This window comes from Aethalodelphis obliquidens, unplaced genomic scaffold, assembly GCF_003676395.1.
Source record: "Aethalodelphis obliquidens isolate GAN/ISIS:26980383/991018 unplaced genomic scaffold, ASM367639v1 scaffold13, whole genome shotgun sequence".
Classification (NCBI taxonomy): Eukaryota; Metazoa; Chordata; class Mammalia; order Artiodactyla; family Delphinidae; genus Aethalodelphis; species Aethalodelphis obliquidens.
In genome coordinates, this window is record NW_020837957.1 from 37,884,674 (window position 1) to 37,904,367 (window position 19,694).

Here is a 19,694-nt window from a genome sequence, read left to right on the forward strand (position 1 = left end):
CTTCATTGAGGCCTGCAGGATCTTCATTGAGGCATGCGGGATCTTTCATTGCAGCACGGTTCTTTGTTGTGGCCCGCTGGCTTCTCTCTAGTTGTGGCACGCAGGTTCCAGAGCACGTGGGCTCTGTAGTTTGCAGCACGCGGGCTCTCTTGTTGAGGCACGCGAGCTCAGTAGTTGTGGCATGCAGGCTTAGTTGCCCCGCAGCATGTGGGATCTCAGTTCCCCGACTAGGGATCGAACCTGCATCCCCTGCATTGGAATGCGGATTCTTTACCACTGGACCACCGGGGAAGTCCCAGGATACTTATTTAAATACGCTATTTTATAATATTAACAACCATACAATCTGCTTAGGAATATTGCAGGATCAAACTATCAATTGAACAATACAATTTCAAAAAAGGCTAGGAGAATGCCATCATAAAAAAAAAAATCTGTAAATCTTTATCCATCCCCTACTCGTAGATATTGGCTGAATTCAGTGTCAGTTATTGTGCTCCTGGAAATACAACATTTCCTTCTTGTATCCATATGTACACTTCCAGATATTGGGGGAAGATGTATAATGATAACCTTTAAAATATCCCAGAGTTGACACTGGTTTTCTTTCTCTGTAGAACGAAGTTAAGGACATAGATGTGTGGTGTGGAGGTCAGGAATGAATGTGGGAAAGCAGTTATATGGACTATAGACAAATTAAGCATATCTTTCCTAACACTGTGATAATGGTCTCAAACCTCAGTTTTTCTTCTATTTCATGTGATGTGGATTATGAATCACAGGATGGAAATTCTCAAACTCTTTATCCAGGGCCAGAAAAAAAATTGCATATGCTGTGTGTAGTGTTTTTATAAGTCATTTCTAAGATGGTAGATTACTAAAAATCTTACAACATCTAGTGTAGTTAAAATTTTTTGATATTGAATTGTTCTCACAAACTGTTATGTGTTTAATACTACAGAAATTCCTTCAATAATTTCATCGGATAGTCTTTGGTGGGATAGGTACAACAGGGCCTTCAATGAGCATAACCTTTTATTTTTTATCTAAGTTAAATTTGCATACTTTGAATTATGAATGACTAATAATATATCTTCACATATATCTATTTCATATATCTTCACATACATTCTTCATATATATCTCTTATATAATAGTTTTGAAAATACTAAAATTAAATAAAATACTAAAAATTAAACAAAATAAAATTAATTTTTAAATACTAAAATTAAAATACATTTAATTATCACAGAAATTCTGTTTTTCCCTTTAGAGATACCTTTCATTTTCTTTTGCCCATTAAAGGAAAAATGGTAAAGCACAGAGTCAAAATATTTAGTTTGTTAATTATACTAAATATGATGAAAATCAGCAGGAGATGCTGAAAGGTTGAAAACCAATTTGGAAAAAAATCAGGCAAATGCTAAACAAAGTAATGCTCACATAACTATAATAATTATAAACTAAAAATTGCATTTAAGAATATAGATACAGATATAGATATCTCCCTAGAGCTAAAGAAGGTCCATAAACAATGTTTTAATTTATCAAGATTACACAACACTTCTAAACTTTTATAGGTCCAAATATATATAAAACTACTTTTAATAGAACTACATAAAATATCAAATTTATCATCATAGTGACAAATTTTATCACACATTGATGAAATACAACCATATACTGAGCCTTAAAGCTAGTCTTAAAAGTTCTGAAATATTAATAACATACATACCACACTACCTGATCACAGTGAAATTAAGCTGAATAAATAACTAACCCACAAATAACTAAAAAATCATTATACGTTTGCAAATCAAGAAAAACTTCACATTGCTTCATGGGCCAAGGTAGAAATACTAATTATAATCAGAAAATATTTTTGAACTGATTAAAATTACTATATTAAAACTTGGATGCTATAGTCAAAGTCATATATAGAAGAATAGTTACAGCCTTAAATGCATATAGTAAAAATGAGAAATCAATAATCATAATAATTTAGAAAAATAAAACAGCAAATTAGATACAAAAGTAGAAGGAAAGAAGTAATAAAGATAAAAAAAAAACTATGGAACAACAAAATAGAGAACAAATACAGAAAAAATCATTTTTCAAAAATATTAATAGTCAATAAAATATATAAAATTGATCAGGTGAAAAGAGGGAAGGCCCAAATAAAAAGGATTAGAAATGAAATGGGGACCTAACTGCACATACTGCTGGTGACCTTGCCTGAAACAATCCACTCCTTGCTAGAGCTTCCTTTTCCCACCCCTTATGCCTATAAAGATTTTCATTTTGTACAGCTCTTCAGAGGTCCTCTCTATTTTCTAGATGGGATGCTGCCTGATACTTGAATTGTTGAATAAAGCCAATTAGATCTTTACTCAGTTGAATTTTGGAGGTTTTTTTGTTTGTTTGTTTTTTAACACCAGCATTAAATAAATAGTATTGGAAATGCAGAGGCAAAAAGACCAGTATTGTTCCAACAAAAATATGTTTTAAAGAGCCATGGCCTTGTGAAAAATAAGTATTGATATCTTATTCTTGTGGTGGGAGCTATGACGTTAGACAGAAATCACACCTTTGACAATAAAGAACGAAAAGAAATGGTTCCTAAACTTAAACAGGAGGGGGTAGTGTCTGAATACTATGAAGAATCTTTATTTGCACTGATTGGCAATAAATAAATATGTATGTGCCTCTTCTCTAGCCGCTATTCTAAATCTTCATTAATATATCACTATGCGTCCTAAGGGCCCATGAATTTTGTAGTTTTTAAAGTCAATTTACTTATTTCTACAGTGAGACACATCAGAAGTATTTTCTTGGTGTCCCATACATCCTAGCAGTGGCCCTACTTTTTGAAAAAGCCTGGGGCAGAGGATGGGTGTAAGGAAACAGGAGAACAGTAAACAATTGTTTTCGAGTCTCTGTATTAGATATTTTATATTAATTTACTTTTTTAATCCTCACAACTGGCCTATAAAATAGATATTTATTCAATGCTTACTAAGAAACAGAAACTCATAAAAGTTAAACAATTTCCTCAAAGTCATACAACTAGTAATTAACAGAACAAGGATTAAAATCCAGATCTGTGTCACTGTGTAATCTACCCTCTATGTTATAATATGATCCCCTAAAGCATGGGTAACTTTCAGGGCCATAACAAATTCTTGGTTCTATCAAGAAGGATTTATGACAACACAATTCTTGGAAAAAGAATACAACATTAAGTACATTTCAATAATAATCTCTATACCTATATGACCTGTTATTGTGATTTTTCAGGTGTCCTTTTAAACTTTCTTAGCATTCTCACATTGGGGAAAAAAAAAGCATTTAACAACATGAAGCAAACTTTAGAGTACTCATATCTAGTTCCGAAAGAGGGGAATATAACAATGACTTTAAATTTGTATTTGCTAACATCAATGAGAAAATACAAAGATCCACTGAGCACCAATTTAAAGAGTAGCGTTAATGTGGCTATAGGAAAACTCATTAAAAAAAATGCTGACCTTTAATCCTAATTTTTCAATTAAATAGAACAACTGGAAAAGAGCCATCTCGCTTGGTATTCTGCTGACAATGAGTGTGTACAGATAGATTTTTCTGAGATCATCAGGTTGTTTCTTTCAGGGCAGATAACCCCCCTTCCGGCCAATCATAATATAAAGGAGATTGTATAATATTAGTTAACATTTAGATAATGCAAGTCATATACCAGACATTGTTCTAAATGCTTTACATATATTAACTTATTTATCCTTAAAACATCCTAATGAGGAAGATACTATTATTACTATTTTCATAACCATTTTGCAGAAGAGAAAATTGAGACAGAGCGGTCAAGTCATTTTTCTAAAGTCACACAACTGGTTAGTGACAGAGTGGAATTTTAACCCAACCAATCAGTCTTCTGTGTCTATGCTTTAATCACTATGCAATATAACCTCCCTGCATAGAACAGAGGGGAAGAGCACAGACTCTGGAGCCAGATTGCCTGAATTTAAATACAGACTCCACTGCGTACTAAGTATGTGACGTTGAGCGTAATTTCTCTCAGCTTCAGTTTCCTCATTTGCATACTGGAATGGTGTATAGAATTATGTCGTGTTCAGATGTTTGTCAGGATTATATGAGGTAGCCCACAAAGAACACTCAGCTCAATAACTGGAGGTATTCAATCACTGTAAGCCATGATTGTGATAATGTAGTCACTCTTCCTTTTCCTCTGTTATTAGACAAACAGGTGAGGAAGATTCAACAAGGGATAGCCTAATACTTCTGTAATACCAGATGGGCAAAAGGGATCAACCAATACATGGGCATTTTAATATTTAAATATTACATATCCTTAAATTTGGGCTTAAGACATTTTTAAAAAGTGCTTTAAAATACTATACTATTAGATCATGGAAGTTATAATAAATTATTGTATTAGAAGATGTCCCACTATCTTTTATGATACAGTATTAGCAAATGCTTCTAATGTAACCAAGCAGGACCCTATGAGGCCTTCCCCCATATCCTTTGCTTTAGCTCCTCTCTGAAGTATCTAGATAACAGTATTGGATGCACATTTCCTGAATTGTTTTACAGATGTGAAAACCCCTGACCGAATGGAAGATGTTAACTACTTGATGACCATGAGCCTCCTGGAGCCTAAGGACTGATAATGTTAACCTTGTGACACCACCCTGTTCCCTCAACATCAGCCAGACAGAACATGCATGAGCAGATCACGTACCCTGTGACACACCCACACCCACCCCAGGCCCGCAACCTGGCTTTTAAAATGCTTTGCCAAAACCCTTTGGGGAGCTCAGGGCTTTTTAGGATATGAGCCACCCACCTCCTTGCATGGCCCTGCAATAAACCTTTCTCTACTCCAAACTCCTGACGTTCCAATTTGTTTGGCCTCACTGTGCTTCGGGCACATGAACTTGCACTAACACTAGTTATAAATGCTCTTTCACTTCTAATTTTTATTGAAAACATATCTATTTAGGTATAGATATTTAACATATATCACATGAGGAAAATGTTAGTTAAGGAAATTGGCTTGTTTATTCCTAAAAACTTCTTCATAAAATCTAACTCTACTATATTTTGTTTTTAATTTGTAGTCATTGTTTTCCATGACTTTCAACACAATATTATTCTCTGTTTCATCAAATTTTGTTGGTGATGCAGCATTTCTTAAAAGACTCCTGTTTTGTTGTCTCCAAGATTTGTCTTTCAAGTTTCTGATATTCATTCTGAAAGCTGTGATGCTGATGCTTTTCTATTGGAAAGCTCATAGTTTTATTTTTTTCTCAGTTGAATTACATTTTGCTGGAAATCAAACAGTTTCTGTTTAAAAACAACAGGGAGTTTTTAAACAAATTGATGTTTCAATACTTTATACTTGTGTCATGCATGAATTTGGTCATTCTAGCCTGTCTTTACAATTTGTTTTATCTATTTCAACAGACTTGGTAATCTCTCCTGCTTCGGTTGCATAGTTTAAAGTGTAGTAACAATAGATATATTTCCAAAAACACACATAACTCAGTTAGGTGAATAAAATATAAATAGCTATGCCTAGTTTGCACATGTGCAGGCATTAACTAGTATACCACAACTGACACTTAGTTGACAGCCATTGTAAGATGCGTTCTAATTTTAGACATGCTAGTATTTGAAAAAAAAATGCATCTTCAGTTGGATGAAATGTGATAACTTAATTTGCTACATTGCTCATCTGATCACATAAACATCTATCACACTCTCACTGTCACTAACTTCACTATCCATAGCTTTCTCATCCTTCCTTTCTTTGCTTACCCAACAGAACATTTTTAACTTCCCCTAAACTTCATAGTTTAGAATAGAGATAGCAATCCTCCAGGCACAGGCTTACCAACAGAAAGAGTCTAATAACTAGTCTGCAAAAACCAACCTACATCCCGCACCAAAGTTAATTATCCTACATTTTGAAGAACTATAATGTACTACAAGAATGCCCCCAGTTCTGTCCAGATCTGTATGGCAAGTTAGACTCAAAGCAGAGGTTCAGGAATATTTTACAAATTTCAAAAGCTGTGATCATTTCATCATCAACCCTTTGCTCTTTTCTGTAAAAGCTGCTGAAAAGACTTGGGCAAAGTTTCGAATTAGATCTTAACTGGACCCTTGTAACTCCAGTGTAAAAGTAATTAACTATACTTTTGGGGGGAGAGACCATTAAGATCTTGACATTTATCCTTTTAAAATCTGTACTTTAATTTTTTTGCTCCAATTTTTAAAGTACTACTTTAATACTATTTATTCTCTGAATAAACCACAGAGAAAGAACCAAAAGTCAATACAATTTTTTAAAGTAGCTAAACAACTTACAGATAATAGAGGCTAGAGATTAAAGAACAAAAAGAACATTCTGATTAATACTTGAATCTCAAATTGAAATCTTTAACAATCTTCCTTAACAAACTAAGTCATCTCTGTTCTTAATAAACTAAAGGGGAAAAATATTCTACAGGAATATGGTCTCTAATTACATTTTTAAGTACAATTTTTTTTAGTGATTTTATCTCTGGAATAATACTCTTCTGAGTATTTTACATATCAGAGATTCATGGTAAGTCCTCAATAAATGTCTATTATTATTATTTTCAATTCTTTTCCCACATACAAATTCTTGTCCTTTAACTCAGAATAACTAAGTCATACTAAAAGACTCTTAAAGAAAATAGTATTTATCCTATTTGCTTATGCCTCCCCTGAATAGGGTCTAGTACTGCTGATCTATAGTGGTTAATTTAAAAGATCTAGTTGACCTAAATACAAATTTAGCTTTGTTTGAAATTTCTGCAATTCCATTGAACATATTATTGTCCATCTAGATGGTTAATTACTATAAATATAAAAAAAGATTATCTCATATTGCTATAACATACACATTTTATGACAAAGTAGGAGTTAAACATAATCTTTGATAGATAAAACATTGCATTTGTAAGGAGTACAAATAGAAATATTATTTCATTTTCCACTCCCTGACATTTTGTAAGAATTAGGGGGAAAAAATGCCCAAACTAGCTTAAGTGGGTTAGATGAGATAGTGAAAAAAGAATTCATGAGAAAGTTTTCCCTATTAAATTGAATTTGCAATTGATAGCAGAGTATTAAAAATCTCCATTTACTTAAATGTTTATCTTGTTAAATATTATTGTCCTTGGAACTAGTGATTAAACAATTCTTCTAGGCAGTAGTTCAATATAAAAATTAGTGTAACTATATCTTATTTTATTCTACTAAAAATACAGCATTATAAAGTTTTCACATTGTACTCTGCAATCACAACCATTGTCTCAGCATGCTACTAAATAGTGTATTCTAATTCAGAATGTGGCTCTAATTAGCTCTTAAATGAACTTACTTTAAAGAAACTGAATGCTATCCAAGAGTATTTGTTTGGTAAGCACAGCATTTGAGGGATACCATTAAATATAAGAGAACATGCATGGCAATCACTAAATGAAGAAACAGAATGGAATTTTTTAAAAAAAATTATATTGAGACGTGATATATAACATTTTCAGGTGTACAAGATAATAATGCAATATATGTATATGTTGCAAAATGGTCACCACGATAAGACTAATTTAACATCTATCACCTTACAAAGTTTTTTTTTGTGTGTGTGTGATGAGAACTTTAAAGATCTACTCTCTTAGCAACTTTCAAATATACAATATAGTATTTTTATCTATAGTGACCACGCTCTACATTATATCCCCAAGACTTACGTTTTATAGCTGGAAGTTTGTACCTTTTGACCACCTTCACCCATTTCTCCCACCCTCACCCCTTGCCTCTGGCAACCACCAATTGGCAGAACTGAATTTTTTGAAGCTATAAAAACTGTACAAAATTTTCAAACTTTAATGTTAAAGAACCAACTATGACACTTTAAAAGTGGCCTTACTATTCAACAAAATGGATAACAATTAATGTTGGGTAAAAGTAAAGAAAATCTGGGTATGTTGTCAACTTTTATGTTCTGTCATACCCTCTAGAAAAAGACCACAAGGAACATACCTATAGTTGAACAAGTTAGGTTTTACTGCTTGGTGCTATGAGAGAGAATGTATACTATGGAGAACTGTGGAAGTTTTCAGTAAGGGGATGTTAGAAATCACTTATAAGAGCTGGGCTATAGTTGGATGAGTTGGGGGAGGGTACAAGGGGTGAGGTCCTGAATTTGGTTCTGTCAGAAAATGGGACAATTTTACAATTGGGTATCTCAATAAATGTTATTTATAAGAAAGGTACACTAGAGTGAGGCTAAAGCTATAATTGGTAAAGAAGAAACAGTCACTCATATTAGCGAGAAGAGGGAAGTGTTTGCTATCTGTGGCTTCCACAATTATTGATGTTTTGTTTGTATTCAGACATGGTTATTAAGTGGGCTTGTTTTTGTCTTGCTCTATCATGGTCACAGAGTGGCCCTCTCTGATGTTGGCATTCTATGAAATTATTCTATGTGCAAAAAGAGAACACCATCATTTAGCTAGGAATGTCAGGGCAGTTAATAGGAACACTAAAGCCTGGTTGATAGTATCAGGCCAACTCCCAAACGTCAGGGGAGGCTTTTCTCTTTGTCATCATTCATTCATAAAGACAATTAGCCGATTTTTTTCTCTTCTTTGACAATTAGTTGATTTTAACTAAAAATGTACGTGGTGGCTTTGTTTTTACTCAATTCTGTACTATACCATCATGTGTATTTTTTAAAATGATTTTCTTCCAGTTTTACTGAGATATAATTGACATTCAGCACTGTGTAAGTTTAAGGTGTACAGCATGATGATTTGACTTCCATACATCATGAAATGATTCCCATGATGTTTAATGAATATCCATCATCTCATATAGATATAAAATAAAAGAAAAAAAGTTTTCCTTGTGATAAGATCTCAGGATTTACTCTCTTAACAAGTTTTATATGTAATATACAGCTGTGTTAATTATACTAATCATGTATATTGTACATTACATCCCTAGTACTTATTTATCTTATAACTAGAAGATTGCAACTTTTGGCCACTTGTCATCATGTGTGGACACAAATGTGCTGCTTAATAAGCAATATGGGTGGGGTGACTCAATATTAATTTTACTAAGTTTAAGTTTTTATTATAACTAATGATGTGATCTTTTAAAAAATCCATTTTAATAATATTGGATGGACTTCCAATTTACATTATGGATTTACGTAGGGGAAATTTTATCATTAAAACTAATAATCCAAAAAGATTTGAAAGTGAATATGGAGAAAATAAAGCTGAAGTAGGAAATGGATTGTTTTTGTTTACTTCAGAGAATAAAGGTTTACATAAAGGAAAAATAATAAAGAGCAAATAGGATAGAAATAGTTAATGGCTAACATTTATTAGCTTATTAAATTGATAATATTAACTAACATTCTGAGTGCTTACTATGGGCCAAGTAACAGACATGCATTAATTCATTTACTCCTCGCAACAACGACATGAGATGAGTTCTAGCATTATTCCTATTTTACAGATGAGGAAAAAGAATTAGACAAGTTGCATAATTTACCTTAGGTCATCCAGGCTAATATGTAACAGAAGCAGATATGTGGTATGAAACCATGTCTGTGTGACTTCAGAGCCAGCCCTCAATCTTTATGCTGTCACTTTATTTTCTGAGGAGTTTCCTCTAGAAAGATCATCAGTCATAGGGTTTAAGATTATAAGACATCAGAGTGGCCATCCAGTATGAGGACACAGAGAATATGATGCCAATCACTGATGAGGTCATTATTTTAGGCTAGATAATACAATTTAATACTAGTATAAAGATTGAGAAAGGTCATAAATAGTTTTCTGCTATAAAAAGCACAAGAACATTATCTATAGAGTGACCAACCTGAAACAATTCATCACATTATGCTCAGGCTATGTTGAGGCAATGATGTGAAGATAACTGATGCAAACAAATGTAATTATAACAGATATTTCACACAAAAAAAGATGGCTAGTACTTTTCATGACTCTGCCACTATTTCATAGAACATATGTTTTTTAGTTGGATAAAGTACAAAACTAGATCTCTCTCCTTGCAGTTGGAATTAAGTTTTAACAAGACTCATATTCTCAGGACTATTATATTTCTTTAGTGCATCACTAGATCATGAGTACAAAGGATTAACAGAAGCAGTGTTGTAAAATGATAAAATCCTTTCAGAAACTTGACAATTAACTTGGCAAAATTCAAAAGCATTAAAAGTTTTCATACCCAGCTTCCTTACTACATACCAAAAATCTACCAAAAAAAAGGAAAAGAAAAAAAAAGATTAAAATCTAAAATGCAGAAAAAAAATTGTGAACAAAGAATTTCATCAAAATATTTATAATGTTGGAAACATACTACATTTGCAATATCAGAGGAATATAGCTAAGTGAATCACATACCCAAATAATTTAATAAAATGCAGCCATTTATAATTTATCTTTTAATGTTTTTAATGATGTAAGGAAATCTTTATGCTATATCCAGAATAACAAAACAAAAAAACAAAAAAGTCTACACACATACATAAGATCACAACTATATACATGCATATACAGAGACTGGAGAGAAATATAGCATAATCTTCTTCATGAATATTTAAGAATAGTAATGATATATTATTTAAATATTCCTTAAAACTCTTCTTAACTTTCCAAATTTTTGACAAGTATAGTAGACATGTCTGTCACTTACTTTCCTAGACACTCATTTTCTAGAATCTACTGTAACCATAGACCCTTGAAAGGCAGACCTTACAGCCTTTTCACTCACCTCCTCATGTCCAACCATGGATAATCATCTATCCCAAAGCCAGTCAAGGCACACTGGCAGCCCAACGCTAAATATTTCATGAAATGAACTGAGACAGAGAGATCAAAATCAATTACTAATAAGAATAGATGCTGAGCAGTCATAATTTAGAGTTGTCGCTGGTGGTTCTAATAGGCATTGAACAATAAGAGTAAGAAGGTGGTAAGAGATAAAGAGAAACCGAGTAGCACAACAGCAGATAGAAAGGTAGAAAGCAGATTTTAGAGTTCATAGGGCTTCTGAAAATAACAGAGTGGTCTCAGTTCCCGACATCCCAAATCCAAATTCCATGAAGCCCAACATTAATTATTTTCATTCTTTGGAATCCTGAGACATCTGTGGATTTATAATAAACAACTTTTTACTTGACCTAGTTTAAGTTGGTTTCTGTACCTTGAAACCAAAAGAATTTGACAGAATAAATGAAAGAAAATGTAGCAGAACATCTTAATATACTTCCCTTCTTATGAAAAAATGGAATGGGAGCATCAACTGGAAAACTACAAGTTTCAATTGTGTCCCTGTGAATACAAAATTCAATTGTATTTTGCGTTGCAGAGTTAACATGTTTCCTTTTATATGACTAGTTGAAGTTTCATTTAAAAGCAGAAAAATGAGTCAGAGAGACTGACAGAAGGGGAAGTCCAAGAGATTCCAAGCATGAGAAGTATTCAAAACACTGATGCTGGTTCTGATATGTAGAAGAAAAAATTCCTCTACCTAATAGCTAATGTCAACCCCCAGCTGACAGGAAATGAGGACCTCTGCCCTGCAACCATAAGGAATTAGACTCTGCCAACAGCCTGAATGAGCTTGGAAGTGGATTCTCCCTAGAGCCTTCTTGTAAGAACTCAGCTACCCAGCACATTGATTTTGTTCCTTATGAAATCCAGAGCAGAGAAACGAGCTGAGTAAATTTAGACTTCTGACCTATGGAATTGTGCGATAATAAATTTGTGTATTTTAAGCCTCTAAGTCTGTAGTAATTTATTATGGTAGGAATAGAAAACTAATATACTATCTTAGATCATCTGTACCCAGTTGAGCATTCAGATGACTACAGACATAAGAATCACAGCTGAGCCTAGCTCAATTGCTGATCCACACAAGTGTTTGATGTTTTAACCCACCAAATTTTCGGATGATTTGTTAGGTAGTAAATAATTGATATAGAAATAAGTACTGCTGTATTAAAAGTCAAAGCAAATGGCATTGACTTGGAGACTGGATGAAGGGTGGAGCCTTGAAAAGTAGAGAGTAAATTGTTAGTAAAGGCTGAATATATGGTGATGAAACTGCAACAGGAAGCTAGAAGTAGAAATCATGTGCCTGATAATATATTACAGTAAGAGTATGGATAGTGAGAAAAGCATAGTTAGATCCCTGGGAAACAGAAACACTTAAGGGATTCGGAGAAAAAGAGGCTATCAGTAAAGGAGATTGACAAGTAGTGTTTGAGGAAATAGGCAGAGAACCAGAAAAGAGTGATTCAAGCAAACTGATAATGATGGAGGGGCCAGAAAATTGTTTGTGTATATTAATGTGTGTGTGTGTATCAGAAAAAAAAATCTATAAGTATATACAATGAAATGGTAATGGTAATCATCTTTGAATAATAGAATTACTATTGATTTTTTTCTCCTTTTTATTAACATTTTCTAATTTTCCTATTAAAAATATGTGTAAGCCAAGGGTTTTCTTATTTTTCACTTTAACATTAATGAAGGTATCTTCCTCTACAAAGAATGCTCAGAAATACTAAAATTCCACAGAGAAATAAATAAAAAGGAAAAAGAAGTGTTCACTTGATCTGGCTATTAATAGATTTTTCACAATTTAAAAACCATTTCATTTATCAACAGAGGAATGGATAAAGAAGATGTGGTACATATGTACAATGGAACATTAGCCATAAAAAGAATGAAATAATGCCATTTGCAGCAACATGGATGGACCTAGAGATTGTCACACTGAGTTAAGTCAGAACGATAAATATCATATGATATTGCTTATATATGGAATCTAAAAAACGGGTACAAATGAACTTATCTACAAAAGAGAAATAGAGCTACAGATGTAGAAAACAATCTTATGGCTACCAGGCGGTATGGGAGAGGAAGGACAAATTGCAAGATTGGGATTGACATATACACACGACTATATATAAAAGAGATAACTAATAAGGACCTCCTGTATAGCACAGGGAACTCTACTCAATACTTTGTAATGGCCTATATGGGAAAAAAATCTAAAAAAGATTGGTTGTATACATATATGTATAACTGATTCACTTTGCTGAATCACCTGAAACTAATACAACATTGTAAATCAACTATACTTCAATAAAAATTAAAAATAAAAAAAGGAAGAAAAAAATTTTTTTTAAGTAAAAAAAACATTTCATTTGAATTTGGAAGATGAATGGAGGTTGAGGAATGAATGGGAGCAACCACTTCCCAGAGATGTCATAAGCAATAAACAAGAAAAAGTGGGTAAAGAGCTTGACCAGTGCCTTAAACATATTAACAGAGTAAGCACTCCATTAGTGAACACCAGTTAACAATTTTAGGGAAGGATGACAATACCTATATCATGGTGGACATGTTTTGGATATAGGTTACCTTCAGTAAATCCTTTGGCCTCTTTTAATCTCTGTTTCCTCATCTATAAATTGAAAATAGGGATATCTACATATATTTCCTCAGACAGTTAAGAATTTGATAACATGTGCAAAGTTCAAGCTCTAAGCTTTGGCTTAGAAATATTTCTGAATTACTGAATAAAGAGGTGGAGAGAGCAAGCCTGTAACAACCCTTGCAGGAAGTCTGGCTATGAAATAAAGGAGTGATTGTGATCAAGGTACACAGAGCTAAGGGAGAGTGTTTCAAGATAGGAGAAATTAAGTATATATATTTATTTTCAGAAGAGAAGGAAATAGTGAAGAGTGGTAAGATGAAGCTATGAAAAAAGAACTGATGATTAATTTGTAAAACAATATTTTTGAAGAAATGGGACTGGATGGGCTCTAAAGCATGGGAAAGGCATTTATCTCAGTGATCTTTCCTGTGACACAAAATGTAAGGATAGGTATCAATATGGAGAACCCAAATCTAGGAAAATATTTTTTTGGTGTGTCCCAGCATGAGTGGGCTTCCACCTGAAGCTTGGAGAATATTCATTTTTGACCCCACAAGTTTGAAAACAATAACAAAAATAATAATTTCCTTGTTTTCCTTGGTGTATTATAAAAGCATCCCTTCCCCCACAAAAAAAGGGAAATTTAGAAAGGTATTTTATTGAATAAAAAAATTGAGAGAAATATATTGACTTACTTGAGTAGTGCCTTATATAAACACCTTACCCAAAAATTATTGCTAGGTCCCAGATATCTTTATACAATTAAGCCTCAGTAATTTGAATTCCCACTTCATATACACACTGGTTAACACAAGGTACGTGCTTGTTCCCTTAGTACGCTGAATTAACATTTTGAACACTTAATTTTGGGGGTTCTGTAAAAGGAATGTTTTTAAGGTATTTTTGGCAGGTGCTTTGGCTAGCTTTACTGAATCTATTCATTAGTACAAGGGAGCATTTTCCACTAGTTACAGACCAAACCAACGTAAAGCTTTACCGGGTAAACATTCCTGTTTACTTGTCATGGTAAATTATTTGATTTATGGTTGAACTAGTTTGCTATACACAATAGTTTTGTTTGATAAATTAATAAATAAAATATAGGGGCCAAGACAGATGGCTGGTAATATGTTAAGGACAATATAACACTGTGACGTTTTAAATAAAGTGAATGATAATATAATTTGTATAGCTATATTGCAATTATCATCACCATCATCTTACTTTCATGTGGAGCTGAAGTTTCTCCTAGACAATGAATATGAACATAATTCATATTTAGTAACTATTTTGGTTATGCCTTTGTATTGGCCAGGGTTTTCCCTGAATATATGAAGAGATTTGTTTTAAGAAATCGGCTTACCTAATTATGGAGGTTAACAAGTCCAAAATATGCAGGGTGGGCTAGGAGGCTGGAGACTCAGGGAAGAGTCAATGCTGCAGTTCAAGTCGAAGGCAGAATTCCCTCTTACTTGGGGGAGGTCTGTCTTTTGTTCTATTCAAGCCTTCAGCTGACTGGATGAGACCCATCCACATTATGAAGGGTAATCTGTTTTACTCAAAGTTCACCAATTTAAATATTAATCTCATCTAAAAACACCCTCACAGAAACATCTAAAATAATATTTGACCACATATTTAGGCACCATAGCCCAGCCAAATTGACACATAAAATTAGTCACTTTGCCCATTCTTAATTGTAGTCAAGTTTAATGCAACTTTTAAAATTGAGCTAGAAGGATACATACCTGTCAGAAATAGAGTTGAGTGTAATAAATCACTACCAGGGAGAAAGCTGTCAGATGCCCATACTCACCTCAATCACTTCTGCTATTCCAGATAAATAAATTGTCCACAATAAATTGACTGTCTCTGATCTCCACCCCTGCTTCCCAACCCCTACACCTACTGGAAGAGCCACCAATGTTAGTCTTACATCAGGCTTATTCAAAATGCAAGGAGGCAGTAAGTAGCCTGTTCTGTTTCTCCCCTCCTCTCACTCCCCGTCTCCTTTCCTCTGCTTCCCTCCTCTCCCCTCTTCTCTTTGGCAGCCTCTAAGCCCAGAGACTTGGGATCACTGGCTCTGGAGAGATGTGTTTGACATCTAATACCTTACACAGAAAGGAATGCAGACATGACAACTGGCCCAGTCAGGCAAGGGCAATAATAGCACCAAACTCTTAAGATGGTCATTCCTAGACAGGAGAGTGCAGAGGGTAAAATTTCTGATTTCTTACTCAATGCACAAGTGCATTAACATACATATATTTTGTAATTTTTAAAAATATGTAAAAATGTAGGCCATCTAATTGCAATAACTCAGATGAACAGGATATGCATATTTATGATACACATGTCAAATACACTATTACCAATGGCACAAACAAGACAGAAATTTATTCTCACACAAGTTAAAGGCCCATGCTGGTATGGCAGTTGTACTATACAAATTAATCACAGGGTCAGCTTCCTTCTATCTTGTGGTTTGCCCACATATAGGTTCCTAGATGACTCACTACCACCTATACAAGAGTAAAGAGGAAAGAGGGAAGGAAAGATATTTCCCTTTTCTTTAAGGGTATTACTTCCAGGAGGCAGAGATTATGTCTGTTTACATGCCATTGCCTAGTACACAAACATACCTTGCTTGAAGGGAGACTGGGAATCTTTAGTCTAGATGACCTTATCGGTACTATAAGAAGAAGGAAAATGGATACTAGGGCGTAAATAACCAGCAGTGTTGACCACATATCTAAACATTAGCTTAATTATATACATGTGTATATATATATATATATATATATAATTATATATATGTTTTTTATATTATTTATATATACTTATTTATATATAATATATATAATTATATATTTTATATTATATATAAATATATGTAAACTATATATAAATATATAATATAAATTTTTTATATATATATATATATAATTAGGAGCTTTGCTTTAGCCTAATTATCCTTTTCACAGTGGTCAAAAGATACAAGTAAAAAAAAATATATATATATATGCATGTGTGTATTTGTACATGTATACATATATACATATCTAGAGGAAAAAATAGTATGATTCATAGCTTGAAATTAATTACAATTATAAATACTCATCTGCTATTATGGTGATATAACATAACTCTGTCAATAAGAATTTGCTTTATGTCATGAGGCATACTAGATTCATTTTGATTGATTTTGAAAATTTATAAGCACTAGAAAATTTCTCTGTGGGTATAAAATAAACTGTGAGGTTTATTCATTAACTATTCACATGAAAAAATCTCTTCATCAATAAGTACCAACCATTGCCACAATTGGGCTTGTAACAAACCATCCCACAACCCTGATCTACAAAATAACAATCATTTATTCTTGCTCTCACACATCTGTGTGCTGGCTGGAAGTTGGCTGATTTAAACTGAACTTGGTTCCAAGCTATAAGTTAGGTCCAAGTCTGCTCCATATGTCTTTCTTGGATCAGTGGGACTAGTGGGCTACCTGGGACATGTTCTTCGTGTGACAATAAAAGAAGCACAAGAGGGCAAACTCAACTGCTGCATTATTTTTTTAGGCCTCACTGTGTCATGTGTGCTTAACAGTTCATTGGCATTGCTAGTCAAATGGTCATGACCAAAATTAAGGGCTGATGAAATACATTCTGCCCACCTTGAGACATGGCAAGGGTGTGGATATATATTACTATTAATAGGAGGCAAAAATTGGGACCACTCAATCAATCTACCATAAGATGTTATTTTGTACCATTCCAAAGTGGATGTAATTTCACTTTGTGTATTAGACTTATTTCTATAAACTAATTCGTTTATTAAGTCCTTACTTGACTGCTATTATATATGAGGCACAGACTTTTTTCAAAAACAATTGAAGATACATCTCGTGCTTTACAGAAAATCAGTCTGGTGAAATATTATAACAAAATCAACAGAATTACAGCATAATGTGGTAAGTTCAGTGATAAAGATATGGAGAAGATAATACACAAACATGAGGAGAGGCATCTCTTTCAGCCTAGAGAAAAGGGAAGAGTATTGAGAAGATTTCCCGGAAGAGATGTTTTAAAAAGCCCTGTGGAAAACAAGGGAATTAAATTCTATCAGTTATCTTTTGATGTATTAAAACTTCCCAGAAAACTCTCAGAGGAATTTTACTCACGTCTTTGGGTTTGCTGGGGTGGTTCTGCTTACGTATTCTCCATTCTCCGTTTGGAGCCAGTAGCTAGCCAGGGTATATTCTTCTCATGGTGATGGCAAAGAGCCAGAGAGACAGCATAAACACATGGTGTTCCACCTTCTAAAATTCCATTGTCGAAAACAAGTCACATGAGTGAGCTCAACATCGAGGGGTAGGGAAGGAAGTGTACTCCTTTTTTGTGTGTGCTGGTAGAAATTGAGAGGTTGCAGGGCAAATGATTACAGGGAGGGGGGAAAGAATTGAAGCAAATAATTCAACCTACCAGACAAGTAAAAAACTCACCCCAAACCCAATTTCCTATAAATACTGACCTAGCTAGCTAGCTATCTTACAATAAATAAAAAAATAAATATATAAAAGACATAAATACATAAAAATAGGTATTTAGTCCATATCATGTGATTTAGTCCATATGATGTGATAGGCACTATATGTTTGGACATTAACAAATATTTATTATTAATATGCACTACACTAATTCCTACAGCATTGGGAATTCTCATTGATTCCATGGTCCATAATGACAACATTGATTTAATATTTAGTTATAATTTTTATATCATTTTTCTATATTTTCACAGAATTAATTTGTAAGATAAATATATAGATACATCAATTAAAACTTTTATTAGGGCTTCCCAGGTGGCGCAGTTGTTGAGAGTCCGCCTGCCGATGCAGGGGACACGGGTTCGTGCCCCGGTCCGGGAAGATCCCATCATGCCGCGGAGCAGCTGGGCCCGTGAGCCATGGCCGCTGGGCCTGCGCGTCCGGAGCCTGTGCGGCAGAGGCCACAATGGAGAGAGGCCCGCATACCGCGAAAAAAAAAATTTTATTAAATTCTCAGGACAAATTTTCATAGTGTTTTTTTTTTAAATTTTGTTAAACATAGTAACCTAGGACTCAATTTTGTAAATTGTCTTTATTAAAGTGAAGTACAGTGACCATTAACAGCTAGCATGCATTGAGCTCTTACAGGCACTTTATATACATTAATTCATTAAATGCTCACAGAAATTCTTGAGCTTGATATTACAATTATTTTACAGATGAGGTTCAGAGAAGTGAAGTTCCTCATGATCACAAAACTAATAAGAAAAGTTTTTCCTTACCCATTTATGCCTATCTGTAGTTTAATATCTTAAAACATAAATCTGCTTTTCTTTAATTATCAAATATTTCTGGCAACAATAATCCAGATTTTTTTTCCTACTAAATTATAATGCCCTTAATATTTTATTCATTTATTCATTAGATGTTAATTGAACAGTTACAATGTGCAAGAAATTACCATAGGAATTGGGGACAAAGACATTAAAAGGATGATATAGTCCATTACCCTCATGAATCTTTTAGTCTAAAAGGTTTAACAAACATGCACTGACTGAATGGCTGACTAATGACAGTGGGCCTGCCCATCTTTCCCCTTCAAATTTTGTTTTCTCCACTATTTGCCTGAAAACCACAAAATGGAGATTTTTCAAATTGTTCATAAACTAAAGATATGTATCTGAAATAAGAACTAAATAAATCACCTATAAATAAACTAAATCAATCAGTTAGAATTCTTTTGATTGTGACAGGAAATGCAATAAAGTTGGAAGCCGCAAAAAAGGAGGGGATACTGGCTAACATACAGAAAAAACATACAGGGTTAGATCTATCTTCAGGTCAGAAACAAAACTGCACCAGGATCAATTCTCAGGCTTTACTCCCTTTGGAGGCCCTGATCTTATGCCATGCCCCTCCAATTAACAAAAATGCTTCGCTATTTCCAAGCCACTCATAATCATAACTAGTGTTGAAGAGAGGATCTGCTCTGGCATTCACAGTAAAAGTCTTGAAGTATACTTTAATTGGACCAGTACTTCTGCTCACCCCTGAAATTAGCTCAGTGACTAGATCAGGATTGCTTCAAGCCAATGAGTTTAGCCCT

At 33.7% G+C, this 19,694-nt stretch overlaps 1 long non-coding RNA gene across 4 annotated transcripts; it reads right to left on the reverse strand.

Annotated features, from left to right (window-relative positions):
- Window positions 1–1,253: 1,253 nt before the first annotated feature.
- Window positions 1,254–17,825, reverse strand: LOC113624568 (uncharacterized). Of its 4 annotated transcripts, XR_003434392.1 has the most exons (5): window positions 17,723–17,825; window positions 16,182–16,231; window positions 10,864–10,951; window positions 9,619–9,738; window positions 4,611–5,364 (listed from the first exon to the last, which is right to left on the reverse strand). It is a non-coding gene; the product is annotated as an uncharacterized LOC113624568 (long non-coding RNA). The 4 variants fall into 4 exon arrangements; XR_003434390.1 differs by having other exon boundaries at window positions 1,254–5,364; window positions 9,619–10,951; XR_003434393.1 differs by lacking the exon at window positions 9,619–9,738 and having other exon boundaries at window positions 4,612–5,364.
- Between the last annotated feature and the right edge of the window lie 1,869 nt (window positions 17,826–19,694).